This window comes from Dreissena polymorpha, chromosome 7 (genome assembly GCF_020536995.1).
Source record: "Dreissena polymorpha isolate Duluth1 chromosome 7, UMN_Dpol_1.0, whole genome shotgun sequence".
NCBI classification, from domain to species: Eukaryota; Metazoa; Mollusca; class Bivalvia; order Myida; family Dreissenidae; genus Dreissena; species Dreissena polymorpha.
In genome coordinates, this window is record NC_068361.1 from 6,012,465 (window position 1) to 6,036,005 (window position 23,541).

Consider the following 23,541-nt stretch of genomic DNA (forward strand, 5'->3'; position numbering starts at 1 on the left):
AGTGACATAAACAATCAAGCTATGTAATATGGATCTTTTACATTAAAGAATCTTGTACTTCCATTATTGCTGCTTCTTCCTGTTTTTGCGCGATGATTATCTGAAATATTAACTTTATGATGCTATATTCTTAAATCTTTTTCTAAAAAGTAGGGATGTAGTAGACACTTGTTCGTAATTTCATTCCATTGTTCCTCAAAAAGTTGTTACTCTTTTTCTCTGGTCTCTGTCCTACCTTTGAGTAATTAAATGGCAATTAAATTGAATGCATTTAATTCCCTTTTAATATTGTTTAATTTGAGTTGCAATGATGTGAGGTCAAATTGTAATTACACTTATAAGTATCATGCATATTGTTGGGCCAAGTGGGAGGTTGAGCGCTCCAAAACCAGTTTAACCCCCAATGCTTTGCATCGACCGTTCCAAGGCGGTGACCCCAGCTTTATTTTTATATGGGTTTATGTTGTTTTGTATTGTGCTGTTTTGTTTTGTTTAGGCAATTTGGTCATTGCCTTAAATAAAAGACCAACTAATTGTATATATGAGAATGCAATACTGCTCCAGCAGCTGTAGTTTCACTTCTTTATAATGATAACATGACAAGTTTGCTGTTGCCTGAGCTTTTTTAGATTAATTGTCACAATACTTTTCCTAATTATAATCAAGTTAAATCCTTTTTAATAACCAATCAGACATTTATATTTCTTGAAATGTATTCAGCTACATCGACCATACGAATCATCCCAAAATACATTTTAAAACCATTAAAATAAATGTATTACCAAGTGTTTTTTGTGGCCATAAGCAGTAGCCATATTATAGGCAAATGTTGTTAAATACTATGTTATACATAACAGTAGGCTTTATTAAGTATTCATGGACAATTTTAGGCAGTTAACGCCATTATAAATAGATCTCGATTGGTTTACTGTATTTGCTGATAATAACTGTATTTTGTTTGCACATCGAAGTGTCTGACTAGATGTACTATTTAACGGCATTCGAATACTTATCATAGTTCACCAAAACAATTTTGAAACTTTGTAAACTGCTTTCCTATCAAACTGAGCATGACAATTAAAATGTACCACCCATCATCAAGTCTATATCATATCTAAAACGCATTTTGTCCTTGAGAATTTCGAATGGAATTTAACGCGTTGATAAACCAAACATTTCATCACTTACCTGCTAATGGACTGACAAAACATATATTTACAAAACTGTATGTAACTCACAAAATACAAAGAACTGATATAAATGGGGCGCAAACGAAAAAAACCTGTAATTAATGCTCATATATATGTGACGTCGTCAGAAGAAATCCGTACAAACGCGGTCGACGTTATTTTGAGCTACGCGTGATTGAAGCGTGGCGTTATAAAAATGGAAATACAATTATAATTATATTATGATAAAATATTGAAACTTGATATATATGCATGTTTTCGAAGAATGAAATGCCCCGAGCTCTGATCGGCAATGTACACTTATATTTTTTAATTAGTTGGAAGTAACCGTTGCTTTGTTGAGCGACCTCTTCTAAAAAGGTTACGCATACGCAATTAATTTCCTTCAATATTACATATAAAATAGTTGAAGATCGATATCATCTTTTACCATGATCAAGCGTTAAGTCACTTTATCATAATACATCATTGGAAAGATGAATGCATAATCTTTTGAACAAATGCATGTCATAAAATTCTATACGTCGTAACTCAAATTATTTACTTATTCGGCACACCGGTTTTGACACCTGTGGAGGCGGCCATTTTGGGCTCAAATAGTATGAACTACGTTCAAAGCCGGGAACCATCAACAGAAAAAGTAGAGCACATACATGACTTTTTTTTCTTATGGCTTACATATATACCTTTAATTTTACACCAAAACACACCAACGTATTTTACAAATTCTAGGCAGCATGCGCTGAACAATGTGTGCTTAGTATCAAGTTGACTGCATGTAACCCTGCAAACAGGATTTCCGGTTTGGGGTTATGTGACCTATAAGAGAAACCCAACCCCTTCAAATTTGATAAAGGCACTTTTCCCATTGGTATAATCTTTTTTGAGAAAGGTAACAAAGTTCCTGTACAATGACACACATATTATTCATAAAAGTTGCCATTGAAAGCGTCATAAAGATTTAACTAAAATGTGACTCCTAGAGATTAAACAAGTTTTCCCTAAAGCCTTATCAGAAAAACTGCCACACCCACTTGTAGCCATGTTTTTCCACTGACGGAACCATTTTCGAACTCGGCAGACATATGATAATAATACATGTTCTGAGTAAATTTCATCATGATGGGATCAATAATGTGACTTCTAGAGTGCTAACAATGTTTCACTATAGCCGTATAAGGCAAACTGCCCGCCCCTTGGTTTCCATGTTTTTGGGCCAGAACCATTTTCAAACTCAATACAGTTACTATAAGAACAAATGTTTATACAATTTCATTAACATTGGAAAAAAAAATGCTTCTAGAGTGTAACAAGCTTTTTTTTTATTTGACCCATTGACCTTTTTTTTACCTCACATGACCCATCTTTGAATTCGGCCGAGACATCATTGAGGCAAATCGTCTGACCAAGTTTCATGAATTTTGGAAATAAATGTGGACTCGATAGTGTTAACAGAATAAATTGAAGATAGATGACACACAACGAGCGACGGACAAAAGGCAAATTAGATGCTCAGCATGTGCATATTGTGCTTTTATGAGCTAAAAACAAGTGGCTGTGTTTATACAATTTTTTTTATATATTAGTAAAAATCATAAAGCCAATACTTTAACGGAGTATTAATAATTTTAAATGACTGTTCGTGTTCATATATAGTTAAATTGTTGTTTTTTGTAAGACTTTAGACAAATTTTAAGTGAACCATTTTAAAAGCTTATCAAGTAGATGTCAGTCTGTCTGTAAGTCAAGTCGTTTGTCCCTCCCTCTTGCCAATCACCCATTCATCCGAAACCCACCCAAATCTATCCACCCATCCAACCATCAAACCATCCTATACCATCCCCCGTCCACCCATCCATCCATTTTAAACTTTGTTTTTTTAACAAATACAAGTGAAATAAAACTTGTAAGCTTTTAAAACCTTTTCCTAACGACACACGTATTTTATCCCGTTTTCATGATGTCAATGATTTATCATAAATTCAAATGAATCTCAAAGCCCCAATCAACAAATGACTAAGGCACTACATGAGCACACATGCTGTCCAAACTGTCATTATATGGTTTCTTTATCATTATATTTTGAAATTAAAGACAATGATTTAATGAACTAGTGGTCAAAATGACTAGATATCAGCATTACAATATGTTTACTGACTGGTGAAAATGTGTGAAAAATTAATAGCAAAATTACCGGGAATGCAAGTAAACCAATTGGCTATTTTGATTAGCAAAAATCAATTCGTTTTAACTATGTTTTATAACTGACCATGTAAAATATACTGTCATTAGGTAGGACATCATGTTGACAAAGAATGTTCATATTAGAGCACATAAAAAAGGGTAATCACAACACAGGAATCAGGTAACTAAAATACACCCAGGCTAATACGAGTCCTTCAAACGAGGCTTTATCACATTTAAAAACTCGAGCTTCACACAATCAACAGTCAAACAGGTTGAGTTGTCACCTGCCTATGTGACACTTATCATCGTTATCTCGTAAAATGTGCATCATGGAAAGAAAAACATGATCTTTGCCCACGATAACGACATACCGATCTTTGGACAATAGACCATGTTTGAACTGCGTCATAACTGGTCTCAAGATAAGTCTACCTGCAGAAAAAGATAACCAGTATCAGCGTAAGATGACTTAAGCGACTGCGTGTCAATCAAATTATTTGCTGAATTGTTGTTTCATGCCCAAGCTTGACACAAAGAGTTGTTGAACACATATAAAAAATTAATAAGCAAACACAACATGGTGACTTAAACAAGATAGCTAAGTTGATAATATCTCATGGACTCGTATTTGGAAACACCTGAAAGATAAATTTCATCATGAATCCCTATGAGGCAAACATTGTTTAACAATAGCAAACATTCTCATGAAGTAGCAGTACATCGATGTGCAATGGTATAACTATGCTGTATTTTTCCTAAGATTTCGTCTTTTGCAGAGAACATGCGGGTTATGCATTCATTTTTAAGATTGAAGTATTTGTTCCGAGATATATGTAATACAATGCTATAAAGAAAAACTAAAGTGAATCATGTCGCTCATCGAAGAAAAAAAAAACAATGTGCGTTGCTATTCTTTCGTATAAAAAGTGTTGCCTTTTGTTTTCTGATCAATTTATTTGTTTTTCGCGCAGATTTCCCACAAACCAATATAATCGATCACGATATTTCCGGCTATAGTTGTAAATACAGCGCAAAATATATTTCGCTGCCGGGCGATAACAGACGTCTACGATGAACAATAGGGTGGTTCCGTAACTGGCGAGACTGGTTAAAACTGGATTCGTCAATTTTCATTAACAGCCTCTTATGTTTAATCCACGATTCGCCTCATGCCCCCTTTAAAGAAACTAAAATGATTTATATTGATCTTTCAAATGGCATAGGAATTAACGATTTCAATTGTAAAGCAGTCTGGAGCCAAATTCAAGCACATTCTAAGCATGTTTTACGGCTATGGTAAAAATTAAGCATTTTTAAGCACTACATATTTTTTTTAAATACTTTTCAAGGTAAATCTTTATTTTCAAGCACTTTTTAAGGTGTGTGCGAACCCTGTTAAGGTTGAAAATTGTACGATCCTGTTTGTCAAAAAGTCTTAGTTTATTTGTTTTGATTACCAAATTATATGTTATTGTTTACCATATAAACTGTTCATTGGTGAACTTTTCATGTCTTGAAACATGTTCTATAAAGTTTGTCAAAACATTTAGCCATATAAATAACCCACTGATCATGTGTGTTCATTTATTATGACAGGCGGTAATATATAACTTTTGTTGATGTAGCTCATCATACACATGATTGTGAAACCCATTTACATGTAAAATAAGATTGTTGGTTGCTATGGAAACATTATTTTGGCACTAACTTCTTTGCTGATCTAATTAATTCGATTTATATGAAAATGTTATTATGTTTATTTTAACTGATTTATAGAAGGTACCTTTTAATGCCTTAAAATTTAAAATTAATACATGTTTATCTTTGTTTGTTCTCAATTAGAAGTACATGTCGTTATTATTTGTGTTTATTTATGAGGTGTTATTTTGTGGGTTTCGCAAACAAATTGTAGTTAAATTGTTTTGTCAAATAATGTTGTTCTTTTTCATTTTTGATATGTATGCGAAAGGATTTACTGATAAAATAAGGTGTTTTTGCTGTTCAAAACAGTAAAAATCGATATTTTATCTTTTTGTTGCCTTGGTAACCATGATTACCATCAGCAAAATGTCTGTACATTAACTTTCCAACCAGCATATATGTATGGCACTTTTATATTCCATGTATGATGTTTACGTTTGGTGAAGTCTTTAATGGATTGAAATAAATACACTGTAAAATATGTGGATCTTTTCTAAAAAAAGGACATGTTGCACTATAACTCAACCTATTTTCTTAGATTCTTTTTGTTACTTTTTATTAAATAAATATCATGTTGAAACAAAGATCATTAACTGTAAGCAGTTTTATCATATAATTGACAAAAACGTAAACATTAAGTGTTGTCCTATTTAGACAATTTTAATGAAAATAATCTATTTTATGTAAATTCGTTACCATAGCAACCACTGTGTTCAAATGTTTGTTTTTGTTTGAACATAAAATGTGAAAAACATGGCCAGTTCTACTAATGCATTGAATCTATGTGTGAATGCTATACAGTAAATGCATGTATACTTATTTACAAAAGAGTTTGTTATCAATGTCAATTGATATAGAAAACCATTATTTAGCTAAACGATCGTATAAAGGGTGCATGTGTTCAAAACTCAATATTTCAAAAACTATTATAGTTAGAAACCTAAAACTTTGGATTTGACTTATGCTTGCATTCATCTTTTAAAAAATGACAAAAAACGAAAATGTGAATTTTCCTCGTTTGTACTGATTTTTGTAGACTATGACACATATACATATATGTTTTCCACAAATGGCGCATAAGGTTTGTGTTAATTCTTGCAGTGCGATTCGGGCAAAAGTAAATAAACTTTGCTTGCAAAGTTGGAACTTATATGGGCCAATGATAGGTGCTCCTCAGATGAATCATTTCAAGGTCGCCGTTGTGAAATGGATAAGGTGTGCGTTTAACGACCGGGAGGTAACGGGTTCGATCCCACTATTGTATCGTTCTTTTGATCTCCCTCAAAATTCATCAAGCGCTGGTTCTAAGCCCAAGAAACAGACTAGAGGGCGTTCCAATAAGCCCCCGAGGCTTTCAATTCAATCGAGCTTAAATAAATAGGTTTAAACTTACCATTACAAGACTACAAAGATGTTGAAACCTTTTAAGACTTTAATTATGTCAACCATATAAATTTGAAATGATCCAAACACCATCTTAATGTTAGTTATATAACTCTGTTATTTTATTAATACAACATATTTTGAAAGAGATCGTGACAAAGTTTATATAATTCTCCATTAAGTAATAACAAACGAAACCTATTATTAGCATTTGAAGATGAGGCTGTCATCGTAAACTGTAGAGTGTACTGTGTATCAAGATTAAAACAATATAAATTGATTTTGTAATGAAGCCTTCATCAGAAGTATGGCATTCAAACTCAACCGCAGGTAACTTAAACGCAGCAAAAGTGTGAAATCAGCAATTCTGCTCACTTTTTCACTTAACAGATTCATTTTGCAAACTGGTTAATGTTTCACTTGAAAGTCTGCTTGAAAAAAAAGTGAACCACACAATTGGAAAGTTTTTCCCGTGAACATTTGAGATTTATAAATATCAAATATAAGAACCAAATATCGATTATGTCCACATGCTTTCTACGGCAGCATGGTTCACCTTGATCGTACTTGAAAAGTTTATGTTTATCATATTTACGTGATTTACATTGATCAAAATATCTTTATGAAGATAAATCCTTTGTTATCAGGAATGGCATAGTTTTGAAGATAAGCAATTTATATTGTCAAAACAGTCAGTCAGCCTGTTCGTTTATCCAATACAATTTCCATAAGTTTTAGTAACTGTTCATATTGCAAGTGATGATGATGTCCACTATTTCTTTGAGAATTATCATAACCGCGACCCAGACGCTAATCCTGACAATCTACCAGTCTCATCAAAACGCATTATCACCGTTTTAAAATAGGCTCAATACATGCAGGACTTGAATTTAATAGAATCATAGAGAAATGTTCTCAATCTATTATGTTTGGTTACGGCATTCCATGTGGATTCTTATGTACAACCTTTTAAACGTTTCAATATACTCACATATGGCAACTAAACAACCCTCTGGCGGATGAGTATATCTACGCAGTTTGATCATTGTTAAACTCGTACAAGATATCATGGGCCAAGTTGTTTCATGATTGTTCACCACACCTGACTAAAAGAGTATTCGCAAGCTGTTTCAAGGGCAAGAACATGAGAATTTCCCCGGTCCGTACATTAATGTACATTTTGTATTTCCTATTGAAACACAATAATGAACAATTTTCAATTGTAACATATTATATATTATGCCATTCTTATGTATTTAAAAAATGTCACGATGACTGTTTCCTTTTTGTAAGAATAAGCGATAAAGCTTATGCCGTATACCTGATTCCTCTCATAGACTATGTAATAAAAATATTTAACCATGATAAAATCAAAACTTATTAATAATGACATTTTAAGAATAGCTGAAATTGAATACAAAAAATAGTGTAACTTGCTGTTCTTGGTGACTAATTAAGTTATGTTTTCGAACTTGGACAAATGTGGAAACTAACAAACACACACTTAACCGCTTAAACATTTGCTGAGCCACGCAATATGTAAATCCAAACATTGCAACAACTAACGCACTGTTTAGCACATGTATGTAAGTTGCTTAATAATTAAGGTGCTAAACACGTGTTAATAAACACAATTTACAATTGACCTTCTTACGGAACAATGTTACGTATTTACTTTATAACTGATTGTGTGGTTAAGGATTGACTATAAAGTCCCCCTATACTAACATTACTTAACGATTGATTTTTCTACCGAATAAATACTGTGAAAAAAACTGAATTCCTTTTTGTCAAATACTTATTTGCTCCATAAACCTAGGATCAATACTTTGAACACGCAACAGGCGTACTGATAAAGTAACAGTAATTTGGTATGATTTTAAAGAAAAGTTAAAATGATATGAGTGGTATTTTGCAGCAGCATTTAAAGTATGGGCAAAACTGAAACTAATTTGCCTGCACATGTTTCTCCTTTAGAGAATACTGTTTGTCAATATTTTTTAATAAGGCTTGACCGTTTCTAAACAAAATATTTCGTCCTACATTGATGGAGAAAACAACTTTTATGTTCATTAAATCCTAGTTAAACGGGTCTGTTCCTTCTACCAAAGGGTGCACCCTGAACAATACTCGCCGAAACAATTACAAACCACTTATTATTCAAAGGCTTAAATGAAGTCATTTGTATCCTAACGTCTAATCCAAATAGGATACCGCTAAGAGTATAAGTTTCATTTGAAAATCATCCAGAGATTATATTTGATTTTCCTATCAGAGGACAAACACTTAATATCCGTTAAGTGTACTTGCGAACACATGCCAATAAACGCGTATAACACACACCAAGCAATTTAGTTATCTATGCTGATACGGTCTAAAAACACCCGCGATGCATCATTTTTGAGAAGCATAAATACAGGAGCCGATGGTAATACAAAATGTGACGCTTATACGAAATGAAACAGTTAAGTTCTTATGTTCATATGTGTTAATCGTAGTACTGTTGTTGACACGTTTACCTTAATCGATAAATGTAGTGTGTTTTAGACAAGATGACTTTATGCACAAATGTACATATGTATACAACCGTAATTTCGAAACATGACAACCTTCATCAGATTTTACATTGTCGAATTAAAAAAGTTGTTAATGTTCACTTTGTAAAGAGAAAACATTAAACAAAAGATACCGGTTGATTGTTACAATATTAGTGTGTTATTAACAAAACAATTTAATTTATGGTCGATTATGTTGCATGTTCCCAAAAATGGTTAAGCAATTGCTGAGGAGGTGACCCTATTAATAGTAGGGATCGCTAAATTATGATTTATATCATGACATTCGTAATATGATTTTCTTGATAAATGCAACACATGCTATATATTGAATGCGATTTTTTTTAAATTCTAAAATCGATTTAAAAAAAGAAAGTTGGTGCAAATGTCACCTCGCCACAACTTACACATGGGCGCGTGAGTCAAAATCAATCGGTACATTTGCGTATTATTTAATCATTTCTAAAGGGCAGTAAATTGTCCAATGGCAAAAACAAACCAAGAACAAAATCGACAACAAATCCACTAGTTCATCTTATTTGATATTGTTATCTTAAAATATACATCCTATTTTTATCGCTTCGTGTGAAGTTCGGTTTAGATTAAGTTTATATTCGCGAAAAGAGGAAGCGCATGAGATTACAGGGCATACTAATGCGCTTATCATTAAAGGTCAAAGTTTAAAAGAACAACCAATCGAGCGACGAATCATTTTTGCTTCCAAAACGGTGAATACAATTTTCTGTACACACGTAAATAAACATACATCGTATGTACGTAAAGACATCGCAAGTTGTTCAAAGGCCCGTATAGAAACATAGCGTGATTCCAAGGTTATGCAGACATAAAATATTATTTTATAAACGGATAATCGCTCCCAGGATAATAAGCTACTCGTTCAGCGTGAAACAAAATCATAGAAAGAGGATATCAGCTTAAATGGGTTCCAGCCTCGGTGTTACGGTAAAAATCAAAGTGATAAACAATACAAATTGTTTGCTCAAGAATCAAGTGGTAACAGTAAAAAGGGGCGAAATTAATCTTCCCCCTAAACCTATTTCAGCTGGTGAAACGGGGGTGGTACAGGGAAGAAAATATGCACACACAGTCACTGGCTCTTTTGGCGTCGTGTCATGGGAAGTAGAAGGCAAAGATCGTAGAGTAGTCATTATGTGGTCGGCCCCCTATAATTTTAATATCTACAGCAATGTGTTGGGTGTCGGCATGTCTAAACACAATATTAAGATTCATGCACCTGAATGGGATAATCAAATGTACAAAGGAAGTAGTAATAGTCTGGAATTTGCACGGGAGGAGTATTATTACGGTGCACAAGAAGTACGTTGGGAAGATGACGAGTTCTGCGTTTCCGGAACAATGAGCACATCACACCAGGCCGAGGTCACGGTTACTGTCACTGCAAAGTCAAAGGCCGAACGAGAATAAAGATGCAGAAAGAGTATGATTTTTTCAAAGTCATGTCTTATTTTGTCTTATAATCAGACATTTTGAATTAAGACGTGCAAGGTTGACATAGTTAATTATATTTAATGCGATTCTGCTTAATATATCTCATAAACTCTTATTGACTTTAGATTTTTCGGGTTAACAAACACCCACCATTTAAATATGACGTGCAGATCCTTAAATCAGAAACCACTGGTTTGTTTTTAAATAAAGTAACATGGGCATTTACAGCGAAATATTTTTTCAATCGGCTTGACACCGGACAAGCAGTATTCAATCGAAAGATTTGGCTTTTTTTCTTTACAGCTGCGAACCGAGTTGAGGGGAAGGCTGGTACAATCAAGACAATTAGATCAGCAGAGTACAAAAGTTATGAACATTTTTAAAACATGTGTGCATGTTTGTGTTTATATACGTCTTTACGCAAGCCCGCACGTACTAATGTTTTTTTTGAATTTATGTTTTCAAGTGTGCCTTAATGCAGGTATGCATAAAATATCTATATTTACCGTAAAGTTGCATGTCATTTAAATGGTTTTTGCGTTCTTATTTTGGCTTATGTGTTATTATGTTTGTAAATAGATCATACATAACGAAACTTGAGATAATTGTAAAACAGTCATGCCCCGTTTCCTTACCCCAAATTACATTAAAGACTGCTCTTCTCTACAGTCAAACATCAGCCAGCAAAGTAAATAATTATTTTGTTTAAAACAAACTGGGCGGAGCAAATCCTTTGCAAACATTCACTTATATAAAGATCAAACTTACTTGTATTAATGGTTGAACGCATTATTCAGTGTAATATGTTATGAACAGAATTATATATGGATCGAATGAGAGACAGGGTGGAGCATACTTATGTTTTAAACATTGTGCTTTAAACATAACAAAATATATCATGCCTTGAATATGTAAAACGCATAATTCCGTTATTCATTAATAAAAAATGTATTGCTTGTATATATTTACTGAGTTTGTTAAAAATTTCAGCGCTTTCACTGAGCGAGGTTTATGTCGTATGCCTTTTCGATTTACTGCTACAATTTACATTGTAAACATCGTTGGCAATATATAGTCCCGTCAGTTGCTGCTAAATTCGCGATTCTTTAAAAAAAAACACTATACATGCATGTGATGTAGCATCATCGATTGGAGTGCTAATACTGTTTGAAGTTCTCTGATACAAAACAATGGTTCTGAAGTGTTGTTATATTTCTATGCAGAGAACTGTGTCAGGTGTAAGGTAAACAAATTGTGTGCATTGTTTATTTCTACTGCTTATTTAGGGCCATATAATAAACATGTTGAGAGTTTTTGAAGCGATTGTATGAAACTTTGTATCGAGTAAATAAGTAAGCTTAACAATAACCGTATTGTCTTCTAAGTTGAATGGTTATTTGATCCAATATTTTTGCATTGTTGATAATAATTAATATACTAAGAAAATATGCTTTTACTTTTTGTTCCCAATTATATGTTATGTAAAACGACTTAATATCGGATGCCATCTTTCCACTTTAAACATGAATCGTCTCTTAACCGGAATGCTCTCCAATCCGGACTTTGGTCATTGCCCTTGGATACACATTTTAATATAAGCCTAACAAATATCCGCTACAAATACATTTCGCACAGTTGAATACAATTGCTGCTGAATGTTCGTTGAAACAAGTTATGATTATCATCGCGAATTGTACTATTTTAAGACAAGAAAACAATTATGCTTAAAAGTGTTGATACCGAAAAAACTGTGTTACCAATGAGCTTCCTTATGTTAAGAAAATTACAAAAAAATAAGTATTCTTCAAAATGTGTGTCTGAAAAGGGTTGTCCAAAAGGAGTGTATGCCCGAAAACGGTGCGTAACCGAAATGGGATGTGTCTGAAAGGGGTGTGAATTGTTCCCGTCATTCTTTCTGTTAATTTGAAAAGCAAATGGAACACACACCTCTAAAATATAACGCATATTTGCAGCTCGACATCATTGGCCTGAGTGTTAACAAAACACCAACGACATTATAAGGAACAAGATTCCTGTGTACATCAGCTTGTCCATCGTTTAATGACAGTAGAATAATTGTCTATACAATACATAAACTTGATATTACACCGCAATAAATTTAATCTGAAGCTTAGCCAATTTTATTGGAAGGCTCAAATCTGAACCGCTTAATGACTTGCCGAACCTTAACCATTCCTGAGTCACCGCCTGGGAACTTTCTATGTAAAAGAAAGCACATTGGAGGCTTGAACAGGATAGAGGAACACCAAACCTCATCTGAAGTCCTTATGTCATCGTAAAAGACACACTTGTAAATACAAATTAATTTCGTAGGATTGCCACTCAAAAATAAAAATAAATTATTGCGATTTAAGGACTCAATAATGTAATACTTTCAAGAGCAGCATCTTAACTTTCTTTTTAGATATTGCAATTCAGTCAATACATGCACCATATACATTTCTGCTTTATAAAAAGATTTCAGAACGAAGCACCATTCTGACAGCATTATACAAATCCGTTCCATTTATCGAATTTATATTATCTTTTATTTCTATATAATTTTGTATAGGATTGCTATTTTTGATGATTTACCCAATGTGTATTATGTGATATTGCTTGCAGCGAGATTTGGCATGGCTTTTCATCGGATGAAATTGTTTTTTTAATGTTTTTATTAAATTTTACGATGATTTTTGAACTGACCAAAGCATACAAACACCTCATAATTATCAGCACCAAAATCTTCCGGGTCAAAAATCACTTTTTCACATAGGTACATGCTTTTTTATGTTTTCTTGTGTCCGCTTTAAAAGGAAAGCAAATTTTTATTCGAGTTAACTATTTAATGATGTCCATAATTAATTAGGATTTCATATTTTTCATAAATAAGTTAAAGTGTGTGTGCCTTATATACTATTTAGATTTCAATATAGTCCACTTTTGGCATAATCTTTCAATAAATTGATAAAATATGTTCTGATTCACTACATATGTCGTCTCATCGATTAAAGTGTGTGTATATCTCTCGGAACTTTATAGAGACATATTCAAAATGTACGTTAAATCGCCTATGATGTTATTGGAATTCATTGTAGATAATGATTTGTTTTTTTAACAAAAAATGTTCATGTGTTGAACAAAAATAACTTTATTTAGCAAAATAGTTAATCAAAACATTCTGAAGAGTATTTTATGTTTTTTTTTCTATGAAGTAACATTATCTGTTATCAGAGCTTGTTCGGAATTCTGCTTATCTCACCATTCTCGCAGTTTTGTTAAAATTAAAAAGAGAATGGCCGAAAACACGCCACACAATGGCGAAATGAATATATAAAAATATTACTTCATTCCATTGAGTGTGTACATATTTCTTTACTCCAGACGCTCAATAATCAGTGTGACACATTGAATATTGGTCTTACACAAAATATGTTTACATCATTGCCTTATTGTCAAAACAAGTCAGAAAAGAAGTTACCATAACCTAATGGTCAAATGACCTTACTATCCACATAAGTGTACACATATATGTTATCTGAAAATAAATTATACTATTTAGAAAAGCTCTAGTTTCAGAACATATCAATGTCAATGTTGATACAGGTTCTGGAGTTTTACCATTTCCTTCATAAAACTGTATTGCGGTTTGTTTCGGCTAATAAATTAAACAGTCCGCAGCATCGTGAACATTTTTTACTGTGTTGCTTTGTTTCTGTTGCACTTGTTCATAGACAAGCAATGGCTTGTAAATGCAGCATTGTAAAATCGAAGTTATCTTTCATAATTTGCACTTTGTATTAATATGACATTAAAATATTTCATAAATAACTCTAGCCAATTGTGTTAAAACATCTTTCTCAATTGTAAATGTTGTCATGGTCAACATATGATGATAACTTATAAAAGTAATAATTCAGGTATTACCAAATACGCATTATCAAATTCGCTATCTTGTTCAATTGTCCGTGTGATGTTTGCTTATTTGTACTTTATCTTGCTTAAATGAATAACCGTGTAAACCTGAAGCATAAACAATCAGGACGTATTGCATTGAATCACAGTCAGTCATCGCGGTTATACTTCGCCTAATCATATACAGTCTTAATCGGCAATTAATATGACTGACATGAAGATTGTTTAATTATCTTTTGATTATACATACTATCTCATTTTATTGTGTTCTGCAGATAAATAATTTTGAAATCAGATATGATTTGTATCAAACATTGTCAATTGAGGTATGATCATGGTTTTGGCAAATTACACGCTTTTCTACCCAATATGAACATTTGACGAGATAGCGCCGATTATGGTCACATGGTTATGTAACACATAATACAACTGAAACGGCCTTTGTGTTTTTCTTGTTTCGAAACCTAACTAAACATATATGCTGATCACACGTTTGAATGTCTGAAATAATCCTAGGCGTATTTAAATTACGTGTTTCTTGTTAATTCCTGTGTTATTGTTCTCTTGAATATGGTGTAAACAACTCTTCATAAACAATATAAATACTCCCTAAATACATTTAAAATCAACAAGTGTAGTTGAAAACATATTGCAAGGTGTCTTGTGTTCATAAGCAGTAGCCAAATAACGGCTACGTCATCCGTGGCGGCACCTACATTTTTCACCACCAACATTATTTAATGTCCTCTTAAATTTAATATTCATCAGACACTGTTGTGTTAAGGCCACAAACGTGTTAAGGTAGACAATAAACTACGACAACGATATCGACTTAATCGATTCGTGCAGACTCGATTGATCGCAACCCGACGTTATACATGTATCAGGTTTGTGTGTACCCTAATTCCTTCAGTTATTACATGAACGCTGTGTGTTAGTACGGCAAAATACGTAAGCAATTTTTTTTGTTTTTACTGCCAACAGTCATTTAACAGGAAAACATTGGTTTCAATTTGCAATTAATTTCATATTATTAATTGTTCATTGTTTGTGAAGTTTAAACTGCCACAAAACTGTAAAGACAAATTGATATTTCATAATATGTATTGTAATAATTATGATTTTCTTTCTCTGTTTGTATGTCTATTATGTATTATGCTAATTCCGTTATTTTATCAGCTTAAATTGTACACACTTAAAAGTATTGTTGTTCATTTGAAACAATCTTCCATTAAGTCATTTAGTTCAGCAAACACGTCTAGTGATGTGCTCAGTCCTTCCTAAATTTGAATATCGGATAATGATCAACCGATTGTCTCAGAATATCCCAGACCGGCCAGTCAACCGGTTGTTTTGAAGTCGCTCGTGAAACAGCTGTATCCCAAAAATGGGATGTCCAATAATGTATTCAATCCAGGTTCTATTAAAATATCAGTCGATGATTAAGCAGTTTTCTCGGAGTCGCACGGAAAGTTCAATAAACCAGTTTCTAAGAAGCCTACGAGACCGGCTACGCCTCCTATAAGGATGTATCCAGCCCAGCTCCCTTCGAAAGATCAGATAATGATCAACTCGTTGTCTAAGTCCGCCAGCCGTCTCGAGTTCCCCGGTACTGACCAGTCCTGTTCCAGTCAGTGGGTCATGATTATGTTGCAACCATTGTCATAGTCCCTTAGCTGGACTTCAATTTGATGTTATTCACACAAACTTAGCAGCCTTATCTACTATAAGCCAAATTGGCTCTACATAAGTTATGGAGAAAAAAAATTCAGTAATCAATTCACTCCTGCTAGTAAACCCCAGTCTCAAAAAAATACAGAAACGAAAATAAGCTCATGAATCGTATGCAAGGTATATATTGCAGCAAACTATTTAAGTAAATACAAGTGGATCTATAAGTTCATATGAGCGAACTTTGTACACGATTTGAAACTGCAGACGAACAATCGACATGATATTTCACCATTGGCGCTGCGAGAGAAACTCCAACAAGAATTCTTGATTAGAGAAAACTATTTGAATGTGTGTCATTTCTATCCCATAACAAATGTACTGAAGTTATTTTTTGCAGAGTGTTTCACGTGTATTGGAAGCGTTTGCGATCCAAAGATTTTATAAATAACCAACGAGCTAACACTTTTCCTATCTAGCATATCAATAACTCAGTTTATAGCGGAATTGAGCAGCTCCATTGACGAAAATATTTTTGAAGAACTCAGAAAAAAGTAATTTGAATTGATGGTAGAAGTGAGCAATTTCCAACATAACACAATGTATTAACGAACAAGGGACCATATGTCGTTTCACTAGAGAAACTCATGTTCAGACAACACCAATGCTTGCTTTTCTGGAGATTATGGTTGAATTCTGCAGACGAAAGAACCTGAACTTGAAGACCATCCGATTTGTTGGCTTAGACGAATGCAACGCCATTAGATATATAAGTGACTTAGCATGTAAAATATTTTAAACATTTTTTGGACGGTAATTATGTACATTAAAAATAACCAGTTTAGTATATTTCATATATAACAAATCAGTTCATAAAACATACGTGGTAAATTGTACGTCCACAAGTATAAATAGGATTAATTAATGTTTTCTGAATACAAACTTCGCATAACAGCCACTCAGACTAGATACGCTGCATACAATATTAATGCAGTAGGAGTATTCTGCGAGAAAAACTGAAGAAAATTAGTTATAGGGCTCGGGACACTATTCATATCATTTGGTAGATGGTATAAAAAATGTTGGACCAGAGTGGAACATCTTCTACACAGCGATGAAACAAGCCTATATTTTCACAAAAGGCTCGATTTTCTTCATCATGTGTACAAAACACAGAGGTAGTCGACAGTTTTTTTAAGTTGTTATACAGGCTTAGATTGCTAACATATTGGATGCGACGCTCCTGATGTCAAATTCACACATAAATAAAATGCATACATTTTCTAATTTACAAATTAAATTCTAATATTAAAGGATAATACATGTATGTGTTTCCTATATTAAGCTGATACTCTTCAACTTAATTATATATGAGTATTCATTATGCGCTTGAATTGCTTATATTATTTACATTCGAGTTTGTTCGTGCACGGGATTAAAGGGTACTATTGTTTAAGAAAAGCCAAATATCAGTTGCAACAGCATGATGTTATGTTTATTGGCAGCAAGAGGTCGTTAAGACACAGAACGACACCCACCACAGATCATACAACAGGGAACACAAAATAGAATGTTCGCCAACTGCACGGTCGGTCCTGGCTAGTTCCTCTAGTTTAATAACAAATAACCATGTACATTGTATTGTCTTTGTTATCTACAGAAATTACGTTTAAGTTAAATGTATGTCATTAACGTTATATATATATTGATTCATTCTATGAAAATGTCAATCAGTTATTTCAAACAGTTCAAACATCGTACACTTTACACCGACCGATCCAGGATTTGATTGAAGTTTGTTTTGCTTTCTTTAGTGTATTTTGGAAGCTTTCAGAAAAATAAGGTCTCATCATGTTTTTGTTTATATTTGGTTCTCTGTTTACAAGAAATGAAAATGAACAAGAATGTATCTCATGATAGTGTTTCTGAGTTTTTGTTTGTTTGTTATATTAAGAAAAACCCAAATTAAGAAATGTATTTATTCACCTTTTATACTTATAGTAATACATTTATAAAATTATGTATAAAAGAAGGACAGAAAACATACAGTCTACCTTCATCTTAAAATCCCATTTGCAAATCGCGGCTGTATGAAATTAATACATATAAAACGAGTAATCGTTAATGAAGTGGACATCGACAGATGCATCTTAGCATTAGTCCTTCAATCCTTCTTCTTATAGACGGGACGCTGAGTCTGTGACAAAGTTTACTGCTTCGTAAACACTATCTCGGTGCATTGTTTGTCGCAACTGATTGTATTTGGTTTGCAAATACCATTACCATTTTTATCAAATCAGATAATAAAATGATATGTTTTGATTTTGCAATACGTCAAACGAATCAAAACATAAGGAAAAGAAGTTACGCCAATTCATGTCGGTGTATATGATGTTCTTCATTTAATTTGATGTTGTTCATCATCTAATTCTATTATTTAATTAGAGCGGTGTTTATTAATTAATAAAATAAAAAAATATAAGTATCTACCACGAACCTATATGAACTATCATTAGACATTCGTAGTACTCTCGCTGATTTTTGTTGTACCACCTGCAGGGATGAGGGTTGCCTTTGTATTTGCATTCTAATGCTTCATTGCCATGTTTCTCGCACTTCATACTAAGCCCCCTGTAAAGCATACCATGCTACAATGACCTTCATGGTAATGACCTTCCAATAGTTTGACCGTACTAATACGACTATTAATCCAAGTACTTGGATGACAAAGCTGTATTTTACGCTTTGACGTAGGCAAACAATAAAACAATCCAATGGGCGTGCCTATAAACAAAGGTTAAGCTTCATATCGCAAACGTACCTTTTTAGACCGGCTCTTCGACCTTCTCTCCACTTGCACGAACGGCTTCTCCGGTCATACTCTCCCGACAAACAGCATTTTGTCTTCTTTGCTTCAGTCTCCAATACTGTACACAGGCACACAAGGGCGAGCACGAACACTTTAATCATCATTATGATCAATGCGTTCGTTTCTTCCGCTAAAAGACATATAAAATAATTGTCTAAAATCTTGGATTCCATGAAACATCGTAGAAAATCAAATTGGTATGATAAACCCGCAGTGTTTTAATATGATAGTGAGTATACATACTAATCTGAAACATTAGTGGCACCTGAAAATAGCACATGACTGTCGAACAAAAAAATGAGGATTCATCACTGAAGCGTACGCCATGTGTGGTTCATGACTGAAGCTTACGCCATGTGTGGTTCGTGACTGAAGCTTACGCCATGTGTGTTTCATGACTGGAGCTTACGCCATTTGTGGTAAGTGACTGAAGCTTACGCCATGTATGGTAAGTGACTGAAGCTTACGCCATGTGTAGTTCGTGACTGAAGCTGACGCCATGTATGGTTCATGATTGAAGCTGGCGCCATGTGTGGTTCACGACTGAAGCTGACTGAAGCTGACGCCATGTATGGATAGTTCCTGAAGCTTACGCCATATGTGGTTCGTGACTGAAGCTTACGCCATGTGTGGTTCATGACTGCAGCTGACGCCATGTGTGGTTTATGACTAAAGCTGACGCCATTTGTGGTTCATGATTGAAGCTGACGCCATTTGTGGTTTATGACTAAAGCTGACGCCATTTGTGGTTCATGACTGAAGCTGACGCCATGTATGGATAGTTCCTGAAGCTTACGCCATGTGTGGTTCATGACTGAAGCTGACGCCATGTGTGGTTTATGACTGAAGCTTACGCCATGTGTGGTTCATGACTGACGCTGACGCCATTTGTGGTTCGTGACTGAAGCTGACGTCATTTGTGGTTCATGACTGAAGCTTACGCCATGTATGGTTTATGACTGAAGCTTACGCCATGTGTGGTTCATGATTGAAGCTGACGCCATGTGTGGTTCGTGACTGAAGCTTACGTCATGTGTGGTTCGTGACTGAAGCTGACGCCATGTGTGGTTCTTGACTGAAGCATACGCCATTTGTGATTCATGACTGAAGCTTATGCCATGTGTGGTTCTTGACTGAAGCTGACGCCATTTGTGGTTCATGACTGAAGCTTATGCCATGTGTGGTTCATGACTGAAGCTTACGCCATTTGTGGTTCATGATTGAAGCTGACGCCATGTGTGGTTCATGACTGAAGCTTACGCCATGTGTGGTTCGTGACTGAAGCTTACGCCATGTGTGGTTCGTGACTGAAGCTTACGCCATGTGTGGTTCGTGACTGAAGCTGGCGCCATGTGTGGTTCTTGACTGAAGCTGACGCCATTTGTGGTTCATGACTGAAGCTTATGCCATATGTGGTTCATGACTGAAGCTGACGACATGTGTGGTTCATGACACATCAATGAGATCAAAATCAAACTTAATCTTCTTCCGTAAATCATAAAGGATTGGAAGTTTCAAGACGGTGATCCAAGGTTAAACCATTGTATATTTATAGTTTGTGTTACTATACCCAAATGTAACTCCAAACGCTTGTGTTCTTTCTTCGTATAGAAATAATAATAATAATAATAATAATAATAATAATAATTATTATTTTTATTATTATAAACCATACGGTTCGTATTGCGGGAATACATTCTCAACTCAGAACAAATATGTTTCAATAACGCACTGCGATATAAATAGCCCATAGCACTAGCGGATCAAGTATGGATGCAACCGGAACCAACTCTCAATAAAATGTCCGGATAATACATATTTGAGAGTGTACAATAATGGAATTATTTTCTGATTTGTTGTAATTTTGCCAGATCATTCCAAGTTCAATACATTACCAATATGCAACCTTTTGGAATCTTTGACGGCTGGTCGTAATATAAAATACATATGCGGTCTAGTTTTGACAGTTTTCATAACTGTTTAATTCGGGACGGATTAAGGATGATCGGTAAACAAATCAACAGACAGGAATGTTCAGGAATCCGTCGCTCTCGTGGCTACAACTTCGGTAAACGTTCTTACGTGGATCTTAATGTGGAATGACCGCACAAGGCTTCAAGAAGTTGACGAGTAGAAGAGTTCTGGTCCTTCCATGGTGGATAAAATTCAAAGATGTTTTGCGAAAGACTAAATGAAAATGCCACTATTGATGGGTTCCAGTGTATTCCTCTTGCAAATATTAGACATAATGTTTGGGCTTTCTGATGTTATTCCGCATTTTACAGCATCTGCTCGAGTGGATAAAATACCAGCAGAAAACCAACCGAACATTTTGAGTCAATATCGATGGTTTCCTAAAAAACACGAATTGTTGATGTGTATTGGTCGAACAACCCTATACCGTCCCGAGTTGAACATTTGGCGTCCACATTTTGAAACTTTCCACTTGCAACTCGAAATTGTTGGTGTGCAACTCCAATCTGCTACCGAAAGGTTCCATATGGCTGCAGTAGCATTACGATCAGACATTGATAATCCCGCTATCGTCTAGATGACAGAATATTTAAGGTCAATCAAAATACAATAATTAGAAGTTATCATATAGACAGTTGAGACTTCCCAACGTGTAGAAAGAGCTTATCTTCGAGGTTTAACTGTATTAAGACGCCCAATATGAGTTATTGAGCCAGTACCGTTTGAATGCTGTACGGTTACTGTGTTTGCACAGTGACATTAAATTGAATGTTGAAAAAATCATTAATGCATATTAATCATAGATTTGCATGGTTGAAAATTGCCGTCTGAAATATAATATATTGATCTATTATCAATGGGTTTGTGAGCTGTCCTTTGTATTCTTAAGACTCAATACATCTCTCGCGTGATGCATTTTGACAGTGAGTTGATAATCACTAAAGTGTCATATTCTTAACGCAAACAGAACCGATATTGTCATCGGCATAATACCATGCACCCTTAATCCTGGCGCCGCTCATGCTTTATGCAATATAACGTTCTGTATGTCGTCGATACAAATATTTATCAATACTCCTTAATTATAGATCATGTCTGTTCTTGTATGGTTGTTCATTGCATGTTTAATCAATTGAATAGCATGAAGTTAATACAATATGCCAAGAACAGGGTACAAATTGAGGCCATTTCAAAAGTTAAAAATAACGGATTGTTAAGTACACTTATGAAAAATGTCCTCATAACAAATACGTACTCGTATGTAATTCAATCCGTTAATATTAAAACACTGTTGATGCAAATTGCAAAGTAGTTCGTCACTCTGTGGAGTAAACTTGAAACGCGTAATAGTGTAGGCTGTAAATACATACAGTGTCTATAGTTTACATTATGTTAATTAATTTAGACAAGCAATCGAATACTCTTAAACATAATTTTGATTTAATTGCAAACATTATATTACATATATACACTCGTTTTTTATTCTTTTTTCGACATGTGTGCATGGAAAGCATTGATTTTTTACTCAGAAATCGATGTTATGTTTTAAGATTGAAGTCTATAGCGGGAAACTTACTCACAAGCGGGTTACAATCAACTAAAAAGTATGCAAGAGAAAAAAACACAAAAAGTGAAGTTAGATAAATGTAGTGTTCTTTTTTGCATATCCCATGCTTTGCTTTTTTATTTATAAAAAAACATTTTGCTTTGAAAAATGTAAAATAATATGTATGGTTATGGAGGTTCCAACGTGCAAAATGTTGATTTTGTTTTACTAATGTGAACGGTTTTACATAATACATAAGGATGGCATTTACACAATGACCTTTATGTATCATTTTTCAAGTTAACCGGATAAGCAGATTAATTAATTATGACGTAATAATGACTAGACATTATGAAATAATTTAATTGAATTATGAGATATGTCTATAGAAAAAGAAGGATAAAGAGATATTGTGATGATATACATTTTACATTATAATAACGATCCGATAAATTTGTATTTAAGGCCATAAATTGTATAGATAATACACAACTATATATACCATACACCACAATGACCAACGGCATATCCAAAACAAAAGCACAACAAATACCACGCAACATTAATTCGATAACTATTAAGGATTACAGCTGGGGTCGCAACATTCCGACTTTCAAAGCAAAGCTTGAACAAGTTAAGAAACAAGCTGAGTTGGAAAAGAGCTGCGTCGATTTTCGCGGAATCGCATCCCGGCCCGGCCACATGCCTTATGTGGTGATTGGTTTCTACGGCCATTCTCCCCTAACGACATATGTACTGGAATAACTACGTGTATTTTTACAATGTACTGGTTTACTGTATCATCCACCCTTATGCGTTTGTTGAATGACTTTCATTATATTAATTAAATACTGTTATAAACTGCAAATAATCAAGTAAACAAATGTTTCCCGAACCTTATATTTAGCCAAGATTTATTGATTGCATAATCTGCACGTGTAAGTTATCATAAACCTCAAAGCATTCCCAATTAATTAAAATGATGAAACAAGGCAATTGTATTATATTCAAGTACAGTTAATATTCAATGCTTTCTTGTGTCTCAGGGCAACTACGTACCTAATTGTGACATCGACCTTG